The following is an 18,234-nucleotide window of genomic DNA, read 5'->3' as shown; positions in this document are numbered from 1 at the left end:
TCAGTACTTAGGGTGCTCGGTGATCATTACTCAGGGTGCTGGGTGCTCAGTGCTCAGGGTGCTCAGTGCTCAGTACTCAGCGTGCTTTGTGCTCAGTGCTCAGGATGCTGGCTGCTCAGTACTCAGGGTGCTGGGTGCTCAGTACTCACGGTGCTGGGTGCTCAGTGCTCAGGGTGCTGGGTGCTCAGTACTCAGTGCTCAGGATGCTGGGTGCTCAGTGCTCAGGGTGCTCGGTGCTCAGTACTCAGTGCTCAGGGTGATGGGTGCTCAGTGCTCAGGGTGCTCGGTGCTCAGTGCTCAGGGTCCTGGGTGCTCAGTACTCAGGGTGCTGGGTGCTCAGTACTCAGGGTGCTGGGTGCTCAGTACTCAGGGTGCTCAGTGCTCAGTACTCAGGGTGCTCAGTGCTCAGTACTCAGGGTGCTCAGTGCTCAGTACTCAGGGTGCTCAGTGCTCTGTGTGCTGTGTGCTCAGTTCTCGGGGTGCTGGGTGCTCAGTCCTCAGGGTGCTGGGTGCTCAGTGCTCAGGGTGCTCGGTACTCAGTGCTCAGGGTGCTGGGTGCTCAGTACTCAGGGTGGTGGGTGCTCAGTGCTCGGGGTGCTGGGTGCTCAGTACTCAGGGTGCTGGGTGCTCACTGCTCAGGGTGCTGGGTGCTCAGTGCTCAGGGTGCTCGGTGCTTTGTACTCAGGGTGCTCGGTGCTCGGGGTGCTGGGTGCTCAGTGCTCGGGGTGCTGGGTGCTCAGTGCTCGGGGTGCTGGGTGCTCAGTGCTCGGGGTGCTGGGTGCTCAGTGCTCAGGGTTCTGGGTGCTCAGTGCTCGGGGTGCTGGGTGCTCAGTACTCGGGGTGCTCGGTGCTCAGTACTCAGGTTGCTGGGTGCTCAGTGCTCAGGGTGCTGGGTGCTCAGTACTCAGGGTGCTGGGTGCTCGGTGCTCAGTACGCTGGGTGCTCAGTACTCAGGGTGCTGGCTGCTGAGTACTCAGGGTGCTCGGTGCTCAGTACTCAGGGTGCTGGGTGCTCAGTGCTCGGGGTGCTGGGTGCTCATTACTCAGGGTGCTGGGTGCTCAGTACTCAGGGTGCTCAGTGCTCGGGGTGCTGGGTGCTCAGTACTCAGGGTGCTGGGTGCTCAATGCTCGGGGTGCTGGGTGCTCAGTGCTCAGGGTGCTGGGTGCTCAGTGATCGGGGTGCTGGTTGCTCAGTACTCAGGGTACTCAGTGCTCGGGGAGCTCGGTGCTCAGTACTCAGGGTGCTGGGTGCTCAGTACTCAGTGCTCGGGGTCCTGGGTGCTCCGTGCTCGGGGTGCTGGGTGCTCAGTGCTCTGGGTGCTTAGTGCTCAGTACTAAGTGTGCTGGGTGCTCACTACTCAGGGTGCTCAGTGCTCGGGGTGCTGGGTGCTCATTCTCGGGGTGCTGGGTGCTCAGTGCTCGGGGTGCTGGGTGCTCAGTACTCAGGGTGCTGGGTGCTCCGTACTCAGGGTGCTGGGTGCTCATTACTTAGGGTGCTCGGTGCTCAGTACTCAGGTTGCTGAGTGCTCAGGGTGCTGGGTACTCAGTACTCAGGGTGCTGGGTGCTCAGTACTCAGGGTGCTGGGTGCTCAGTGCTCAGGGTGCTGGGTGCTCAGTACTCAGGGTGCTGGGTGCTCAGTACTCAGGGTGCTGGGTGCTCAGTGCTCGGGGTGCTGGGTGCTCAGTGCTCGGGGTGCTGGGGGCTCATTGCTCGGGGTGCTGGGTGCTCAGTGCTCGGGGCGCTGGGTGCTCTGTGCTCGGGGTGCTCGGAGCTCAGTACACAGGGTGCTGGGTGCTCAGTGCTCGGGGTGCTCGGTGCTCAGTACTCAGGGTGCTGGGTGCTTAGTGCTCGGGGTGCTGGGTGCTCAGTACTCAGGGTGCTGCGTGCTCAGTACTCAGGGTGCTGGGTGCTCAGTACTCAGGGTGCTGGGTGCTCAGTGCTCAGGGTGCTGGGTGCTCAGTGCTCAGGGTGCTGGGTGCTCAGTGCTCGGGGTGCTGGGTGCTCAGTGCTCAGTATTCAGGGTGCTGGGTGCTCAGTGCTCGGGGTGCTGGGTGCTCAGTGCTCAGTACTCAGGGTGCTGGGTGCTCAGTGCTCAGGGTGCTGGGTGCTCAGTGCTCAGGGAGCTGGGTACTCAGTGCTCGGGGTGCTGGGTGCTCAGTACTCAGGGTGCTGGGTGCTCAGTACTCAGGGAGCTCAGTGCTCAGTACTCAGGGTGCTCAGTGCTCAGTACTCAGGGTGCTCAGTGCTCTGTGTGCTGTGTGCTCAGTGCTCGGGGTGCTGGGTGCTCAGTCCTCAGGGTGCTGGGTGCTCAGTGCTCAGGTTGCTCGGTGCTCAGTGCTCAGGGTGCTGGGTGCTCAGTACTCAGGGTGCTGGGTGCTCAGTGCTCAGGGTGCTCGGTGCTTTGTACTCAGGGTGCTCGGTGCTCGGGTTGCTGGGTGCTCAGTGCTCGGGGTGCTGGGTGCTCAGTGCTCGGGGTGCTGGGTGCTCAGTGCTCCGGGTGCTGGGTGCTCAGTGCTCAGGGTTCTGGGTGCTCAGTGCTCGGGGTGCTGGGTGCTCAGTACTCGGGGTGCTCGGTGCTCAGTACTCAGGTTGCTGGGTGCTCAGTGCTCAGGGTGCTGGGTGCTCAGTACTCAGGGTGCTGGGTGCTCGGTGCTCAGTACGCTGGGTGCTCAGTACTCAGGGTGCTGTCTGCTGAGTACTCAGGGTGCTCGGTGCTCAGTAATCAGGGTGCTGGGTGCTCAGTGCTCGGGGTGCTGGGTGCTCATTACTCAGGGTGCTGGGTGCTCAGTACTCAGGGTGCTCAGTGCTCGGGGTGCTGGGTGCTCAGTACTCAGGGTGCTGGGTGCTCAATGCTCGGGGTGCTGGGTGCTCAGTGCTCAGGGTGCTGGGTGCTCAGTGATCGGGGTGCTGGTTGCTCAGTACTCAGGGTGCTCAGTGCTCGGGGAGCTCGGTGCTCAGTACTCAGGGTGCTGGGTGCTCAGTACTCAGTGCTCGGGGTCCTGGGTGCTCCGTGCTCAGGGTGCTGGGTGCTCAGTTCTCTGGGTGCTTAGTGCTCAGTACTAAGGGTGCTGGGTGCTCAGTACTCAGGGTGCTCAGTGCTCGGGGTGCTGGGTGCTCAGTACTCAGGGTGCTGGGTGCTCAGTACTCAGATTGCTGGGTGCTCATTCTCGGGGTGCTGGGTGCTCAGTGCTCGGGGTGCTGGGTGCTCAGTACTCAGGGTGCTGGGTGCTCAGTACTCAGGCTGCTGGGGGCTCAGTACTCAGGGTGCTGGGTGCTCAGTACTCAGGGTGCTCGGTTCTCAGTACTCAGGGTGCTGGGAGCTCATTCTCGGGGTGCTGGGTGCTCAGTGCTCGGGGTGCTGGGTGCTCAGTACTCATTGTGCTGGGGGCTCAGTACTCAGGGTGGTGGGTGCTCAGTACTCAGGGTGATCTGTTCTCAGTACTCAGGGTGCTGGGTGCTCAGTGCTCGGGGTGCTGTGTGCACAGTGCTCAGGGTGCTGGGTGCTCAGTGCTCGGGGTGCTCAGTACTCAGGGTGCTGTGTGTTCAGTGCTCAGGGTACTGGGTGCTCAGTACTCAGGGTGCTTGGTGCTCAGTACTCAGGGTGCTGGTTGCTCAGTATTCGGGGTGCTGGGTGCTCAGTACTCGGGGTGCTGGGTGCACAGTGCTCAGGGTGCTGGCTGTTCAGTGCTCAGGGTGCTGGGTGCTCAGTACTCAGGGTGCTCAGTGCTCAGTACTCAGCGTTCTGGGTGCTCAGTGCTCAGGGTCCTCGGTGCTCAGTACTCAGGGTGCTCAGTGCTCAGTACTCAGCGTGCTTTGTGCTCAGTGCTCAGGGTGCTGGGTGCTCAGTACTAAGGGTGCTGGGTGCTCAGTACTCAGGGTGCTGGGTGCTCAGTACTCAGGGTGCTGGTTGCTCAGTGCTCGGGGTGCTCGGTGATCAGTACTCAGGGTGCTGGGTGCTCAGTGCTCTTGGTGCTGGGTGCTCAGTGCTCGGGGTGCTGGGTGCTCAGTGCTCGGGGTGCTGGGTGCTCAGTACTCAGGGTGCTGGGTGCTCAGTACTCAGGGTGTTCGGTGCTCAGTATTCAGGGTGCTCAGTGCTCAGTACTCAGGGTGCTGGGTGCTCAGTGCTCGGGGTGCTGGGTGCTCAGTACTCGGGGTGCTGGGTGCTCAGTACTCAGGGTGCTGGGTACTCAGTGCTCAGGGTGCTGGGTGCTCAGTACTCAGGGTGCTGGGTGCTCAGTACTTAGGGTGCTCGGTGCTCATTACTCAGGGTGCTGGGTGCTCAGTGCTCAGGGTGCTCAGTGCTCAGTACTCAGCGTGCTTTGTGCTCAGTGCTCAGGATGCTGGGTGCTCAGTACTCAGGGTGCTGGGTGCTCAGTACTCACGGTGCTGGGTGCTCAGTGCTCAGGGTGCTGGGTGCTCAGTACTCAGTGCTCAGGATGCTGGGTGCTCAGTGCTCAGGGTGCTCGGTGCTCAGTACTCAGTGCTCAGGGTGATGGGTGCTCAGTGCTCAGGGTGCTCGGTGCTCAGTGCTCAGGGTCCTGGGTGCTCAGTACTCAGGGTGCTGGGTGCTTAGTACTCAGGGTGCTCAGTGCTCAGTACACAGGGTGCTGGGTGCTCAGTGCTCGGGGTGCTGGGTGCTCAGTGCTCAGTACTCAGGGTGCTGGGTGCTCAGTGCTCGGGGTGCTGGGTGCTCAGTACTCAGCGTGCTGGGTGCTCAGTACTCAGGGTGCTGGGTGCGCAGTGCTCAGAGTGCTGGGTGCTCAGTGCTCAGGGTGCTATGTGCTCAGTGATCGGGGTGCTGGGTGCTCAGTGCTCAGGGTGCTGGCTGCTCAGTGCTCAGGGTGCTGGGTGCTCAGTGCTCAGGGTGCTCGGTGCTCAGTACTCAGTGCTCAGGGTGATGGGTGCTCAGTGCTCGGGGAGCTCGGTGCTCAGTGCTCAGGGTCCTGGGTGCTCAGTACTCAGCGTGCTGGGTGCTCAGTGCTCAGGGTGCTGGGTGGTCAGTGCTCAGGGTGCTATGTGCTCAGTGATCGGGGTGCTGGGTGCTCAGTACTCAGGGTGCTCAGTGCTCGGGGAGCTCGGTGCTCAGTTCTCAGGGTGCTCGGTGCTCAGTGTTTGGGGTGCTGGGTGCTCAGTACTCAGGGTGATGCGTGCTCAGTGCTCAGGGTGCTGGGTGCTCAGTGCTCAGGGTGCTGGGTGCTCAGTACTCAGTGCTCAGGATGCTGGGTGCTCAGTGCTCAGGGTGCTGGGTGCTCAGTGCTCAGGGTGCTGGGTGCTCAGTACTCAGGGTGCTGGGTGCTCAGTACTTAGGGTGCTCGGTGATCATTACTCAGGGTGCTGGGTGCTCAGTGCTCAGGGTGCTCAGTGCTCAGTACTCAGCGTGCTTTGTGCTCAGTGCTCAGGATGCTGGCTGCTCAGTACTCAGGGTGCTGGGTGCTCAGTACTCACGGTGCTGGGTGCTCAGTGCTCAGGGTGCTGGGTGCTCAGTACTCAGTGCTCAGGATGCTGGGTGCTCAGTGCTCAGGGTGCTCGGTGCTCAGTACTCAGTGCTCAGGGTGATGGGTGCTCAGTGCTCAGGGTGCTCGGTGCTCAGTGCTCAGGGTCCTGGGTGCTCAGTACTCAGGGTGCTGGGTGCTTAGTACTCAGGGTGCTCAGTGCTCAGTACACAGGGTGCTGGGTGCTCAGTGCTCGGGGTGCTGGGTGCTCAGTGCTCAGTACTCAGGGTGCTGGGTGCTCAGTGCTCGGGGTGCTGGGTGCTCAGTACTCAGCGCGCTGGGTGCTCAGTACTCAGGGTGCTGGGTGCGCAGTGCTCAGAGTGCTGGGTGCTCAGTGCTCAGGGTGCTATGTGCTCAGTGATCGGGGTGCTGGGTGCTCAGTGCTCAGGGTGCTGGCTGCTCAGTGCTCAGGGTGCTGGGTGCTCAGTGCTCAGGGTGCTCGGTGCTCAGTACTCAGTGCTCAGGGTGATGGGTGCTCAGTGCTCGGGGTGCTCGGTGCTCAGTGCTCAGGGTCCTGGGTGCTCAGTACTCAGGGTGCTGGGTGCTTAGTACTCAGGGTGCTCAGTCCTCAGTACACAGGGTGCTGGGTGCTCAGTGCTCGGGGTGCTGGGTGCTCAGTGCTCAGTACTCAGGGTGCTGGGTGCTCAGTGCTCAGGGTGCTGGGTGCTCAGTACTCAGCGTGCTGGGTGCTCAGTGCTCAGGGTGCTGGGTGGTCAGTGCTCAGGGTGCTATGTGCTCAGTGATCGGGGTGCTGGGTGCTCAGTACTCAGGGTGCTCAGTGCTCGGGGAGCTCGGTGCTCAGTTCTCAGGGTGCTCGGTGCTCAGTGTTTGGGGTGCTGGGTGCTCAGTACTCGGGGTGATGCGTGCTCAGTGCTCAGGGTGCTGGGTGCTCAGTGCTCAGGGTGCTGGGTGCTCAGTACTCAGTGCTCAGGATGCTGGGTGCTCAGTGCTCAGGGTGCTGGGTGCTCAGTGCTCAGGGTGCTCAGTGTTCAGTGCTCAGTACTCAGGGTGCTGGGTGCTCAGTACTCAGGGTGCTGGGTGCTCAGTGCTCGGGGTGCTGGGTGCTCAGTACTTAGGGTGCTGGGTGCTCAGTGCTCGGGGTGCTGGGTCCTCAGTACTCAGGGTGCTGGGTGCTCAGTACTCAGGGTGCTGGGTCCTCAGTGCTCAGGGTGCTGGGTGCTCAGTACTCAGTGTGTTCAGTGCTCATGGTGCTGGGTGCTCAGAACTCAGGGTGCTGGGTGCTCAGTACTCAGGGTGCTGGGTGCTCAGTACTCAGGGTGCTTGGTGCTCAGTACTCAGGGTGCTGGGTGCTCCGTGCTCAGGGTGCTCGGTGCTCAGTACTCATGGTGCTGGGTGCTCATTCTCGGGGTGCTGGGTGCTCAGTACTCAGGTTGCTCAGTACTCTGGGTGCTCGGTGCTCAGTACTCATGGTGCTGGGTGCTCAGTACTCAGGGTGCTAGGTGCTCAGTTCTCAGGGTGCTCGGTGCTCAGTGTTTGGGGTGCTGGGTGCTCAGTACTCAGGGTGCTGGGTGCTCAGTGCTTGGGGTGCTCGGTGCTCAGTACTCAGGGTGCTGTGTGCTCAGTACTCGGGGTGCTGCTTGCTCAGTGCTCAGGGTGCTGGGTGCTCAGTGCTCGGGGTGCTGGGTGCTCAGTGCTCAGGGTGCTGGCTGCTCAGTGCTCAGGGTGCTGGGTGCTCAGTACTCAGGGTGCTCGGTGCTCAGTACTCAGGGTGCTCAGTGCTCAGTACTCAGCGTGCTGGGTACTCAGTGCTCAGGGTGCTCGGTGGTCAGTACTCGGGGTGCTGGGAGCTCAGTGCTCGGGGTGCTGGGTGCTCAGTGCTCAGTACTCAGGGTGCTGGGTGCTCAGTGCTCGGGGTGCTGGGTGCTCAGTACTCAGGGTGCTGGGTGCTGAGTGCTCGGGGTGCTGGGTGCTCAGTGCTCAGGGTGCTGGGTGCTTAGTGATCGGGGTGCTGGGTGCTCAGTACTCAGGGTGCTGGGTGCTCAGTACTCAGTGCTCGGGGTCCTGGGTGCTCCGTGCTCGGGGTGCTGGGTGCTCAGTGCTCTGGGTGCTTAGTGCTCAGTACTCAGGGTGCTGGGTGCTCAGTACTCAGGGTGCTCAGTGCTCGGGGTGCTGGGTGCTCAGTACTCAGGGTGCTGGGTGCTCAGTACTCAGGGTGCTGGGTACTCAGTGCTCGGGGTGCTGGGTGCTTAGTACTCAGGGTGCTCAGTGCTCAGTACACAGGGTGCTGGGTGCTCAGTGCTCGGGGTGCTGGGTGCTCAGTGCTCAGTACTCAGGGTGCTGGGTGCTCAGTGCTCGGGGTGCTGGGTGCTCAGTACTCAGCGCGCTGGGTGCTCAGTACTCAGGGTGCTGGGTGCGCAGTGCTCAGAGTGCTGGGTGCTCAGTGCTCAGGGTGCTATGTGCTCAGTGATCGGGGTGCTGGGTGCTCAGTGCTCAGGGTGCTGGCTGCTCAGTGCTCAGGGTGCTGGGTGCTCAGTGCTCAGGGTGCTCGGTGCTCAGTACTCAGTGCTCAGGGTGATGGGTGCTCAGTGCTCGGGGTGCTCGGTGCTCAGTGCTCAGGGTCCTGGGTGCTCAGTACTCAGGGTGCTGGGTGCTTAGTACTCAGGGTGCTCAGTCCTCAGTACACAGGGTGCTGGGTGCTCAGTGCTCGGGGTGCTGGGTGCTCAGTGCTCAGTACTCAGGGTGCTGGGTGCTCAGTGCTCAGGGTGCTGGGTGCTCAGTACTCAGCGTGCTGGGTGCTCAGTGCTCAGGGTGCTGGGTGGTCAGTGCTCAGGGTGCTATGTGCTCAGTGATCGGGGTGCTGGGTGCTCAGTACTCAGGGTGCTCAGTGCTCGGGGAGCTCGGTGCTCAGTTCTCAGGGTGCTCGGTGCTCAGTGTTTGGGGTGCTGGGTGCTCAGTACTCAGGGTGATGCGTGCTCAGTGCTCAGGGTGCTGGGTGCTCAGTGCTCAGGGTGCTGGGTGCTCAGTACTCAGTGCTCAGGATGCTGGGTGCTCAGTGCTCAGGGTGCTGGGTGCTCAGTGCTCAGGGTGCTCAGTGTTCAGTGCTCAGTACTCAGGGTGCTGGGTGCTCAGTACTCAGGGTGCTGGGTGCTCAGTGCTCGGGGTGCTGGGTGCTCAGTACTTAGGGTGCTGGGTGCTCAGTGCTCGGGGTGCTGGGTCCTCAGTACTCAGGGTGCTGGGTGCTCAGTACTCAGGGTGCTGGGTCCTCAGTGCTCAGGGTGCTGGGTGCTCAGTACTCAGTGTGTTCAGTGCTCATGGTGCTGGGTGCTCAGAACTCAGGGTGCTGGGTGCTCAGTACTCAGGGTGCTGGGTGCTCAGTACTCAGGGTGCTTGGTGCTCAGTACTCAGGGTGCTGGGTGCTCCGTGCTCAGGGTGCTCGGTGCTCAGTACTCATGGTGCTGGGTGCTCATTCTCGGGGTGCTGGGTGCTCAGTACTCAGGTTGCTCAGTACTCTGGGTGCTCGGTGCTCAGTACTCATGGTGCTGGGTGCTCAGTACTCAGGGTGCTAGGTGCTCAGTTCTCAGGGTGCTCGGTGCTCAGTGTTTGGGGTGCTGGGTGCTCAGTACTCAGGGTGCTGGGTGCTCAGTGCTTGGGGTGCTCGGTGCTCAGTACTCAGGGTGCTGTGTGCTCAGTACTCGGGGTGCTGCTTGCTCAGTGCTCAGGGTGCTGGGTGCTCAGTGCTCGGGGTGCTGGGTGCTCAGTGCTCAGGGTGCTGGCTGCTCAGTGCTCAGGGTGCTGGGTGCTCAGTACTCAGGGTGCTCGGTGCTCAGTACTCAGGGTGCTCAGTGCTCAGTACTCAGCGTGCTGGGTACTCAGTGCTCAGGGTGCTCGGTGGTCAGTACTCGGGGTGCTGGGAGCTCAGTGCTCGGGGTGCTGGGTGCTCAGTGCTCAGTACTCAGGGTGCTGGGTGCTCAGTGCTCGGGGTGCTGGGTGCTCAGTACTCAGGGTGCTGGGTGCTGAGTGCTCGGGGTGCTGGGTGCTCAGTGCTCAGGGTGCTGGGTGCTTAGTGATCGGGGTGCTGGGTGCTCAGTACTCAGGGTGCTCAGTGCTCGGGGTGCTGGGTGCTCAGTACTCAGGGTGCTGGGTGCTCAGTACTCAGGGTGCTGGGTGCTCAGTGCTCAGGGTCCTCGGTGCTCAGTACTTAGGGTGCTCAGTGCTCATTACTCAGCGTGCTTTGTGCTCAGTGCTCAGGGTGCTGGGTGCTCAGTACTCAGTGTGCTGGGTGCTCAGTACTCAGGGTGCTGGGGGCTCAGTACTCAGGGTGCTGGGTGCTCAGTACTCAGGGTGCTGGATGCTCAGTACTCAGGGTGCTGGGTGTTCAGTACTCAGGGTGCTGGGTGCTCAGTGCTCAGGGTGCTGGGTGCTCAGTGCTCAGGGTGCTGGGTGCTCAGTGCTCAGGGTGTTTGGTGCTCAGTGCTCAGGGTGCTGGGTGCTCAGTGCTCAGGGTGCTGGGTGCTCAGTACTCAGGGTGCTGGGTGCTCAGTGCTCAGGGTGCTGGGTGCTCAGTGCTCGGGGTGCTGGGTGCTCAGTACTCAGGGTGCTGGGTGCTCAGTACTCAGGGTGCTGGGTGCTCAGTACTCGGGGTGCTGGGTGCTCAGTGCTCAGCGTGCTGGGTGCTCAGTACTCAGGGTGCTCGGTGCTCAGTGCTTGGGGTGCTGGGTGCTCAGTACACAGGGTGCTGGGTGCTCAGTGCTCAGGGTGCTGGGTGCTCAGTGCTCAGGGTGCTGGGTGCTCAGTACTCAGTGCTCAGGATGCTGGGTGCTCAGTGCTCGGGCTGCTGGGTGCTCAGTGCTCAGGGTGCTGGGTGCTCAGTACTCAGGGTGCTGGGTTCTCATTACTCAGGGTGCTGGGTGCACAGTGCTAGGGGTGCTGGGTGCTCAGAGCTCGGGGTCTGGGTGCTCAGTACTCAGGGTGCTGGGTGCTCAGTACTCAGGATGCTGGGTGCTCAGTGCTCAGGGTGCTGGGTGCTCAGTGCTCTGGGTGCTGGGTGCTCAGTGCTTAAGGTGCTGGGTGCTCAGTGCTCTGGGTGCAGGGTGCTCAGTGCTCGGGGTGCTCGGTGCTCAGTGCTCAGGGTCCTGGGTGCTCAGTACTCAGGGTGCTGGGTGCTTTGTACTCAGGGTGCTCAGTGCTCAGTACACAGGGTGCTGGGTGCTCAGTGCTCGGGGTGCTGGGTGCTCAGTGCTCAGTACTCAGGGTGCTGGGTGCTCAGTGCTCGGGGTGCTGGGTGCTCAGTACTCAGGGTGCTGGGTGCTCAGTGCTCGGGGTGCTGGGTGCTCAGTGCTCAGGGTGCTGGGTGCTCAGTGATCGGGGTGCTGGGTGCTCAGTACTCAGGGTGCTCAGTGCTCGGGGAGCTCGGTGCTCAGTACTCAGGGTGCTGGGTGCTCAGTACTCAGTGCTCGGGGTCCTGGGTGCTCCGTGCTCGGGGTGCTGGGTGCTCAGTGCTCTGGGTGCTTAGTGCTCAGTACTCAGGGTGCTGGGTGCTCAGTACTCAGGGTGCTCAGTGCTCGGGGTGCTGGGTGCTCAGTACTCAGGGTGCTGGGTGCTCAGTACTCAGGGTGCTGGGTGCTCAGTGCTCAGGGTCCTCGGTGCTCAGTACTAAGGGTGCTCAGTGCTCATTACTCAGCGTGCTTTGTGCTCAGTGCTCAGGGTGCTGGGTGCTCAGTACTCAGTGTGCTGGGTGCTCAGTACTCAGGGTGCTGGGGGCTCAGTACTCAGGGTGCTGGGTGCTCAGTACTCAGGGTGCTGGGTGCTCAGTACTCAGGGTGCTGGGTGCTCAGTACTCAGGGTGCTGGGTGCTCAGTACTCAGGGTGCTGGGTGCTCAGTACTCAGGGTGCTCGGTTCTCAGTACTCAGGGTGCTGGGTGCTCATTCTCGGGGTGCTAGGTGCTCAGTGCTCGGGGTGCTTGGTGCTCAGTACTAAGGGTGCTGGGGGCTCAGTACTCAGGGTGCTGGGTGCTCAGTGCTCAGGGTACTGGGTGCACAGTGCCCAGGGTGCTGGGTGCTCAGTGCTCAGGGTGCTCAGTACTCAGGGTGCTGTGTGTTCAGTGCTCAGGGTACTGGGTGCTCAGTACTCAGGGTGCTTGGTGCTCAGTACTCAGGGTGCTGGGTGCTCAGTACTCGGGGTGCTGGGTGCTCAGTACTCGGGGTGCTGTGTGCACAGTGCTCAGGGTGCTGGGTGCTCAGTGCTTGGGGTGCTGGGTGCTCAGTGCTCAGGCTGCTGGCTGCTCAGTGCTCAGGGTGCTGGGTGCTCAGTACTCAGGGTGCTCAGTGCTCAGTACTCAGCATGCTGGGTGCTCAGTCCTCAGGTTCCTCGGTGCTCTGTACTCAGGGTGCTCAGTGCTCAGTACTCAGCGTGATTTGTGCTCAGTGCTCAGGGTGCTGGGTGCTCAGTACTCAGGGTGCTGGGTGCTCAGTACTCAGGGTGCTGGGTGCTCAGTACTCAGGGTGCTGGGTGCTCAGTGCTCCGGATGCTCGGTGATCAGTACTAAGAGTGCTGGGTGCTCAGTGCTCAGGGTACTGGGTACTCAGTACTCAGGGAGCTGGGTGCTCAGTGCTCAGGGTGCTGGGTGCTCAGTGCTCAGGGTGCTGGGTGCTCAGTGCTCGGGGTGCTGGGTGCTCAGTGCTCAGGGTGCTGGGTGCTCAGTGCTCAGGGTGCTGGGTGCTCAGTGCTCAGGGTGCTGGGTGCTCAGTGCTCGGGGTGCTGGGTGCTCAGTGCTCGGGGTGCTGGGTGCTCAGTGCTCGGGGTGCTGGGGGCTCAGTACTCAGGGTGCTGGGTGCTCAGTGCTCAGGGTGCTGGGTGCTCAGTACTCAGGGTGCTGGGTGCTCATTACTTAGGGTGATCGGTGCTCAGTACTCAGGTTGCTGAGTGCTCAGGGTGCTGGGTACTCAGTACTCAGGGTGCTGGGTGCTCAGTACTCAGGGTGCTGGGTGCTCAGTTCTCAGGGTGCTGGGTGCTCAGTACTCAGGGTGCTGGGTGCTCAGTACTCAGGGTGCTTGGTGCTCAGTGCTCGGGGTGCTGGGTGCTCAGTGCTCGGGGTGCTGGGGGCTCAGTGCTCGGGGTGCTGGGTGCTCAGTGCTCGGGGCGCTGGGTGCTTTGTGCTCCGGGTGCTCGGAGCTCAGTACTCAGGGTGCTGGGTGCTCAGTCCTCGGGGTGCTCGGTGCTCAGTACTCAGGGTGCTGGGTGCTTAGTGCTCGGGGTGCTGGGTGCTCAGTACTCAGGGTGCTGCGTGCTCAGTACTCAGGGTGCTGGGTGATCTGTACTCAGGGTGCTGGGTGATCTGTACTCGGGTGCTGGGTGCTCAGTGCTCAGGTTGCTGGGTGCTCAGTGCTCGGGGTGCTGGGTGCTCAGTGCTCAGTACTCAGGGTGCTGGGTGCTCAGTGCTCGGGGTGCTGGGTGCTCAGTGCTCAGTACTCAGGGTGCTGGGTGCTCAGTGCTCAGGGTGCTGGGTGCTCAGTGCTCAGGGTGCTTGGTGCTCAGTGCTCAGGGTGCTGGGTACTCAGTGCTCAGGGAGCTGGGTACTCAGTGCTCGGGGTGCTGGGTGCTCAGTACTCAGGGTGCTGGGTGCTCAGTACTCAGGGTGCTCAGTGCTCAGTACTCAGGGTGCTCAGTGCTCAGTACTCAGGGTGCTCAGTGCTCTGTGTGCTGTGTGCTCAGTGCTCGGGGTGCTGGGTGCTCAGTCCTCAGGGTGCTGGGTGCTCAGTGCTCAGGGTGCTCGGTGCTCAGTGCTCAGGGTGCTGGGTGCTCAGTACTCAGGGTGCTGGGTGCTCAGTGCTCGGGGTGCTGGGTGCTCAGTACTCAGGGTGCTGGGTGCTCACTGCTCAGGGTGCTGGGTGCTCAGTGCTCAGGGTGCTCTGTGCTTTGTACTCAGGGTGCTCGGTGCTCGGGGTGCTGGGTGCTCAGTGCTCGGGGTGCTTGGTGCTCAGTGCTCGGGGTGCTGGGTGCTCAGTGCTCGGGGTGCTGGGTGCTCAGTGCTCAGGGTTCTGGGTGCTCAGTGCTCGGGGTGCTGGGTGCTCAGTACTCGGGGTGCTCGGTGCTCAGTACTCAGGTTGCTGGGTGCTCAGTGCTCAGGGTGCTGGGTGCTCAGTACTCAGGGTGCTGGGTGCTCATTACTTAGGGTGCTCGGTGCTCAGTACTCAGGTTGCTGAGTGCTCAGGCTGCTGGGTACTCAGTACTCAGGGTGCTGGGTGCTCAGTACTCAGGGTGCTGGGTGCTCAGTGCTCAGGGTGCTGGGTGCTCAGTACTCAGGGTGCTGGGTGCTCAGTACTCAGGGTGCTGGGTGCTCAGTGCTCGGGGTGCTGGGTGCTCAGTGCTCAGGGTGCTGGGGGCTCATTGCTCGGGGTGCTGGGTGATCAGTGCTCGGGGCGCTGGGTGCTCTGTGCTCGGGGTGCTCGGAGCTCAGTACACAGGGTGCTGGGTGCTCAGTGCTCGGGGTGCTCGGTGCTCAGTACTCAGGGTGCTGGGTGCTTAGTGCTCGGGGTGCTGGGTGCTCAGTACTCAGGGTGCTGCGTGCTCAGTACTCAGGGTGCTGGGTGATCAGTACTCAGGGTGCTGGGTCATCTGTACTCGGGTGCTGGGTGCTCAGTGCTCAGGGTGCTGGGTGCTCAGTGCTCGGGGTGCTGGGTGCTCAGTGCTCAGTACTCAGGGTGCTGGGTGCTCAGTGCTCGGGGTGCTGGGTGCTCAGTGCTCAGTACTCAGGGTGCTGGGTGCTCAGTGCTCAGGGTGCTGGGTGCTCAGTGCTCAGGGTGCTGGGTGCTCAGTGCTCAGGGTGCTGGGTACTCAGTGCTCAGGGAGCTGGGTACTCAGTGCTCGGGGTGCTGGGTGCTCAGTACTCAGGGTGCTGGGTGCTCAGTACTCAGGGAGCTCAGTGCTCAGTACTCAGGGTGCTCAGTGCTCAGTACTCAGGGTGCTCAGTGCTCTGTGTGCTGTGTGCTCAGTGCTCGGGGTGCTGGGTGCTCAGTCCTCAGGGTGCTGGGTGCTCATTACTCAGGGTGCTGGGTGCTCAGTGCTCGGGGTGCTGGGTGCTCAGTACTCAGGGTGCTGGGTGCTCACTGCTCAGGGTGCTGGGTGCTCAGTGCTCAGGGTGCTCGGTGCTTTGTACTCAGGGTGCTCGGTGCTCGGGTTGCTGGGTGCTCAGTTCTCGGGGTGCTGGGTGCTCAGTGCTCAGGGTGCTGGGTGCTCAGTACTCAGGGTGCTCAGTGCTCAGTACTCAGGGTGCTCAGTGCTCAGTACTCAGGGTGCTCAGTGCTCTGTGTGCTGTGTGCTCAGTGCTCGGGGTGCTGGGTGCTCAGTCCTCAGGGTGCTGGGTGCTCAGTGCTCAGGGTGCTCGGTGCTCAGTGCTCAGGGTGCTGGGTGCTCAGTACTCAGGGTGCTGGGTGCTCAGTGCTCGGGGTGCTGGGTGCTCAGTACTCAGGGTGCTGGGTGCTCACTGCTCAGGGTGCTGGGTGCTCAGTGCTCAGGGTGCTCTGTGCTTTGTACTCAGGGTGCTCGGTGCTCGGGGTGCTGGGTGCTCAGTGCTCCGGGTGCTTGGTGCTCAGTGCTCGGGGTGCTGGGTGCTCAGTGCTCGGGGTGCTGGGTGCTCAGTGCTCAGGGTTCTGGGTGCTCAGTGCTCGGGGTGCTGGGTGCTCAGTACTCGGGGTGCTCGGTGCTCAGTACTCAGGTTGCTGGGTGCTCAGTGCTCAGGGTGCTGGGTGCTCAGTACTCAGGGTGCTGGGTGCTCATTACTTAGGGTGCTCGGTGCTCAGTACTCAGGTTGCTGAGTGCTCAGGCTGCTGGGTACTCAGTACTCAGGGTGCTGGGTGCTCAGTACTCAGGGTGCTGGGTGCTCAGTGCTCAGGGTGCTGGGTGCTCAGTACTCAGGGTGCTGGGTGCTCAGTACTCAGGGTGCTGGGTGCTCAGTGCTCGGGGTGCTGGGTGCTCAGTGCTCAGGGTGCTGGGGGCTCATTGCTCGGGGTGCTGGGTGATCAGTGCTCGGGGCGCTGGGTGCTCTGTGCTCGGGGTGCTCGGAGCTCAGTACACAGGGTGCTGGGTGCTCAGTGCTCGGGGTGCTCGGTGCTCAGTACTCAGGGTGCTGGGTGCTTAGTGCTCGGGGTGCTGGGTGCTCAGTACTCAGGGTGCTGCGTGCTCAGTACTCAGGGTGCTGGGTGATCAGTACTCAGGGTGCTGGGTCATCTGTACTCGGGTGCTGGGTGCTCAGTGCTCAGGGTGCTGGGTGCTCAGTGCTCGGGGTGCTGGGTGCTCAGTGCTCAGTACTCAGGGTGCTGGGTGCTCAGTGCTCGGGGTGCTGGGTGCTCAGTGCTCAGTACTCAGGGTGCTAGGTGCTCAGTGCTCAGGGTGCTGGGTGCTCAGTGCTCAGGGTGCTGGGTGCTCAGTGCTCAGGGTGCTGGGTACTCAGTGCTCAGGGAGCTGGGTACTCAGTGCTCGGGGTGCTGGGTGCTCAGTACTCAGGGTGCTGGGTGCTCAGTACTCAGGGAGCTCAGTGCTCAGTACTCAGGGTGCTCAGTGCTCAGTACTCAGGGTGCTCAGTGCTCTGTGTGCTGTGTGCTCAGTGCTCGGGGTGCTGGGTGCTCAGTCCTCAGGGTGCTGGGTGCTCAGTGCTCAGGGTGCTCGGTGCTCAGTGCTCAGGGTGCTGGGTGCTCATTACTCAGGGTGCTGGGTGCTCAGTGCTCGGGGTGCTGGGTGCTCAGTACTCAGGGTGCTGGGTGCTCACTGCTCAGGGTGCTGGGTGCTCAGTGCTCAGGGTGCTCGGTGCTTTGTACTCAGGGTGCTCGGTGCTCGGGTTGCTGGGTGCTCAGTTCTCGGGGTGCTGGGTGCTCAGTGCTCGGGGTGCTGGGTGCTCAGTGCTCGGGGTGCTGGGTGCTCAGTGCTCAGGGTTCTGGGTGCTCAGTGCTCGGGGTGCTGGGTGCTCAGTACTCGGGGTGCTCGGTGCTCAGTACTCAGGTTGCTGGGTGCTCAGTGCTCAGGGTGCTGGGTGCTCAGTACTCAGGGTGCTGGGTGCTCGGTGCTCAGTACGCTGGGTGCTCAGTACTCAGGGTGCTGGGTGCTTAGTACTCAGGGTGCTCAGTGCTCAGTACACAGGGTGCTGGGTGCTCAGTGCTCGGGGTGCTGGGTGCTCAGTGCTCAGTACTCAGGGTGCTGGGTGCTCAGTGCTCGGGGTGCTGGGTGCTCAGTACTCAGCGCGCTGGGTGCTCAGTACTCAGGGTGCTGGGTGCGCAGTGCTCAGAGTGCTGGGTGCTCAGTGCTCAGGGTGCTATGTGCTCAGTGATCGGGGTGCTGGGTGCTCAGTGCTCAGGGTGCTGGCTGCTCAGTGCTCAGGGTGCTGGGTGCTCAGTGCTCAGGGTGCTCGGTGCTCAGTACTCAGTGCTCAGGGTGATGGGTGCTCAGTGCTCGGGGTGCTCGGTGCTCAGTGCTCAGGGTCCTGGGTGCTCAGTACTCAGGGTGCTGGGTGCTTAGTACTCAGGGTGCTCAGTCCTCAGTACACAGGGTGCTGGGTGCTCAGTGCTCGGGGTGCTGGGTGCTCAGTGCTCAGTACTCAGGGTGCTGGGTGCTCAGTGCTCAGGGTGCTGGGTGCTCAGTACTCAGCGTGCTGGGTGCTCAGTGCTCAGGGTGCTGGGTGGTCAGTGCTCAGGGTGCTATGTGCTCAGTGATCGGGGTGCTGGGTGCTCAGTACTCAGGGTGCTCAGTGCTCGGGGAGCTCGGTGCTCAGTTCTCAGGGTGCTCGGTGCTCAGTGTTTGGGGTGCTGGGTGCTCAGTACTCAGGGTGATGCGTGCTCAGTGCTCAGGGTGCTGGGTGCTCAGTGCTCAGGGTGCTGGGTGCTCAGTACTCAGTGCTCAGGATGCTGGGTGCTCAGTGCTCAGGGTGCTGGGTGCTCAGTGCTCAGGGTGCTCAGTGTTCAGTGCTCAGTACTCAGGGTGCTGGGTGCTCAGTACTCAGGGTGCTGGGTGCTCAGTGCTCGGGGTGCTGGGTGCTCAGTACTTAGGGTGCTGGGTGCTCAGTGCTCGGGGTGCTGGGTCCTCAGTACTCAGGGTGCTGGGTGCTCAGTACTCAGGGTGCTGGGTCCTCAGTGCTCAGGGTGCTGGGTGCTCAGTACTCAGTGTGTTCAGTGCTCATGGTGCTGGGTGCTCAGAACTCAGGGTGCTGGGTGCTCAGTACTCAGGGTGCTGGGTGCTCAGTACTCAGGGTGCTTGGTGCTCAGTACTCAGGGTGCTGGGTGCTCCGTGCTCAGGGTGCTCGGTGCTCAGTACTCATGGTGCTGGGTGCTCATTCTCGGGGTGCTGGGTGCTCAGTACTCAGGTTGCTCAGTACTCTGGGTGCTCGGTGCTCAGTACTCATGGTGCTGGGTGCTCAGTACTCAGGGTGCTAGGTGCTCAGTTCTCAGGGTGCTCGGTGCTCAGTGTTTGGGGTGCTGGGTGCTCAGTACTCAGGGTGCTGGGTGCTCAGTGCTTGGGGTGCTCGGTGCTCAGTACTCAGGGTGCTGTGTGCTCAGTACTCGGGGTGCTGCTTGCTCAGTGCTCAGGGTGCTGGGTGCTCAGTGCTCGGGGTGCTGGGTGCTCAGTGCTCAGGGTGCTGGCTGCTCAGTGCTCAGGGTGCTGGGTGCTCAGTACTCAGGGTGCTCGGTGCTCAGTACTCAGGGTGCTCAGTGCTCAGTACTCAGCGTGCTGGGTACTCAGTGCTCAGGGTGCTCGGTGGTCAGTACTCGGGGTGCTGGGAGCTCAGTGCTCGGGGTG

The sequence above is a fragment of the Microtus oregoni genome, unplaced genomic scaffold (assembly GCF_018167655.1).
Source record: "Microtus oregoni isolate MIOR12 unplaced genomic scaffold, Mior012 000051F_ref0000332, whole genome shotgun sequence".
NCBI lineage: Eukaryota > Metazoa > Chordata > Mammalia > Rodentia > Cricetidae > Microtus > Microtus oregoni.
This window is presented reverse-complemented; position numbering follows the sequence as displayed.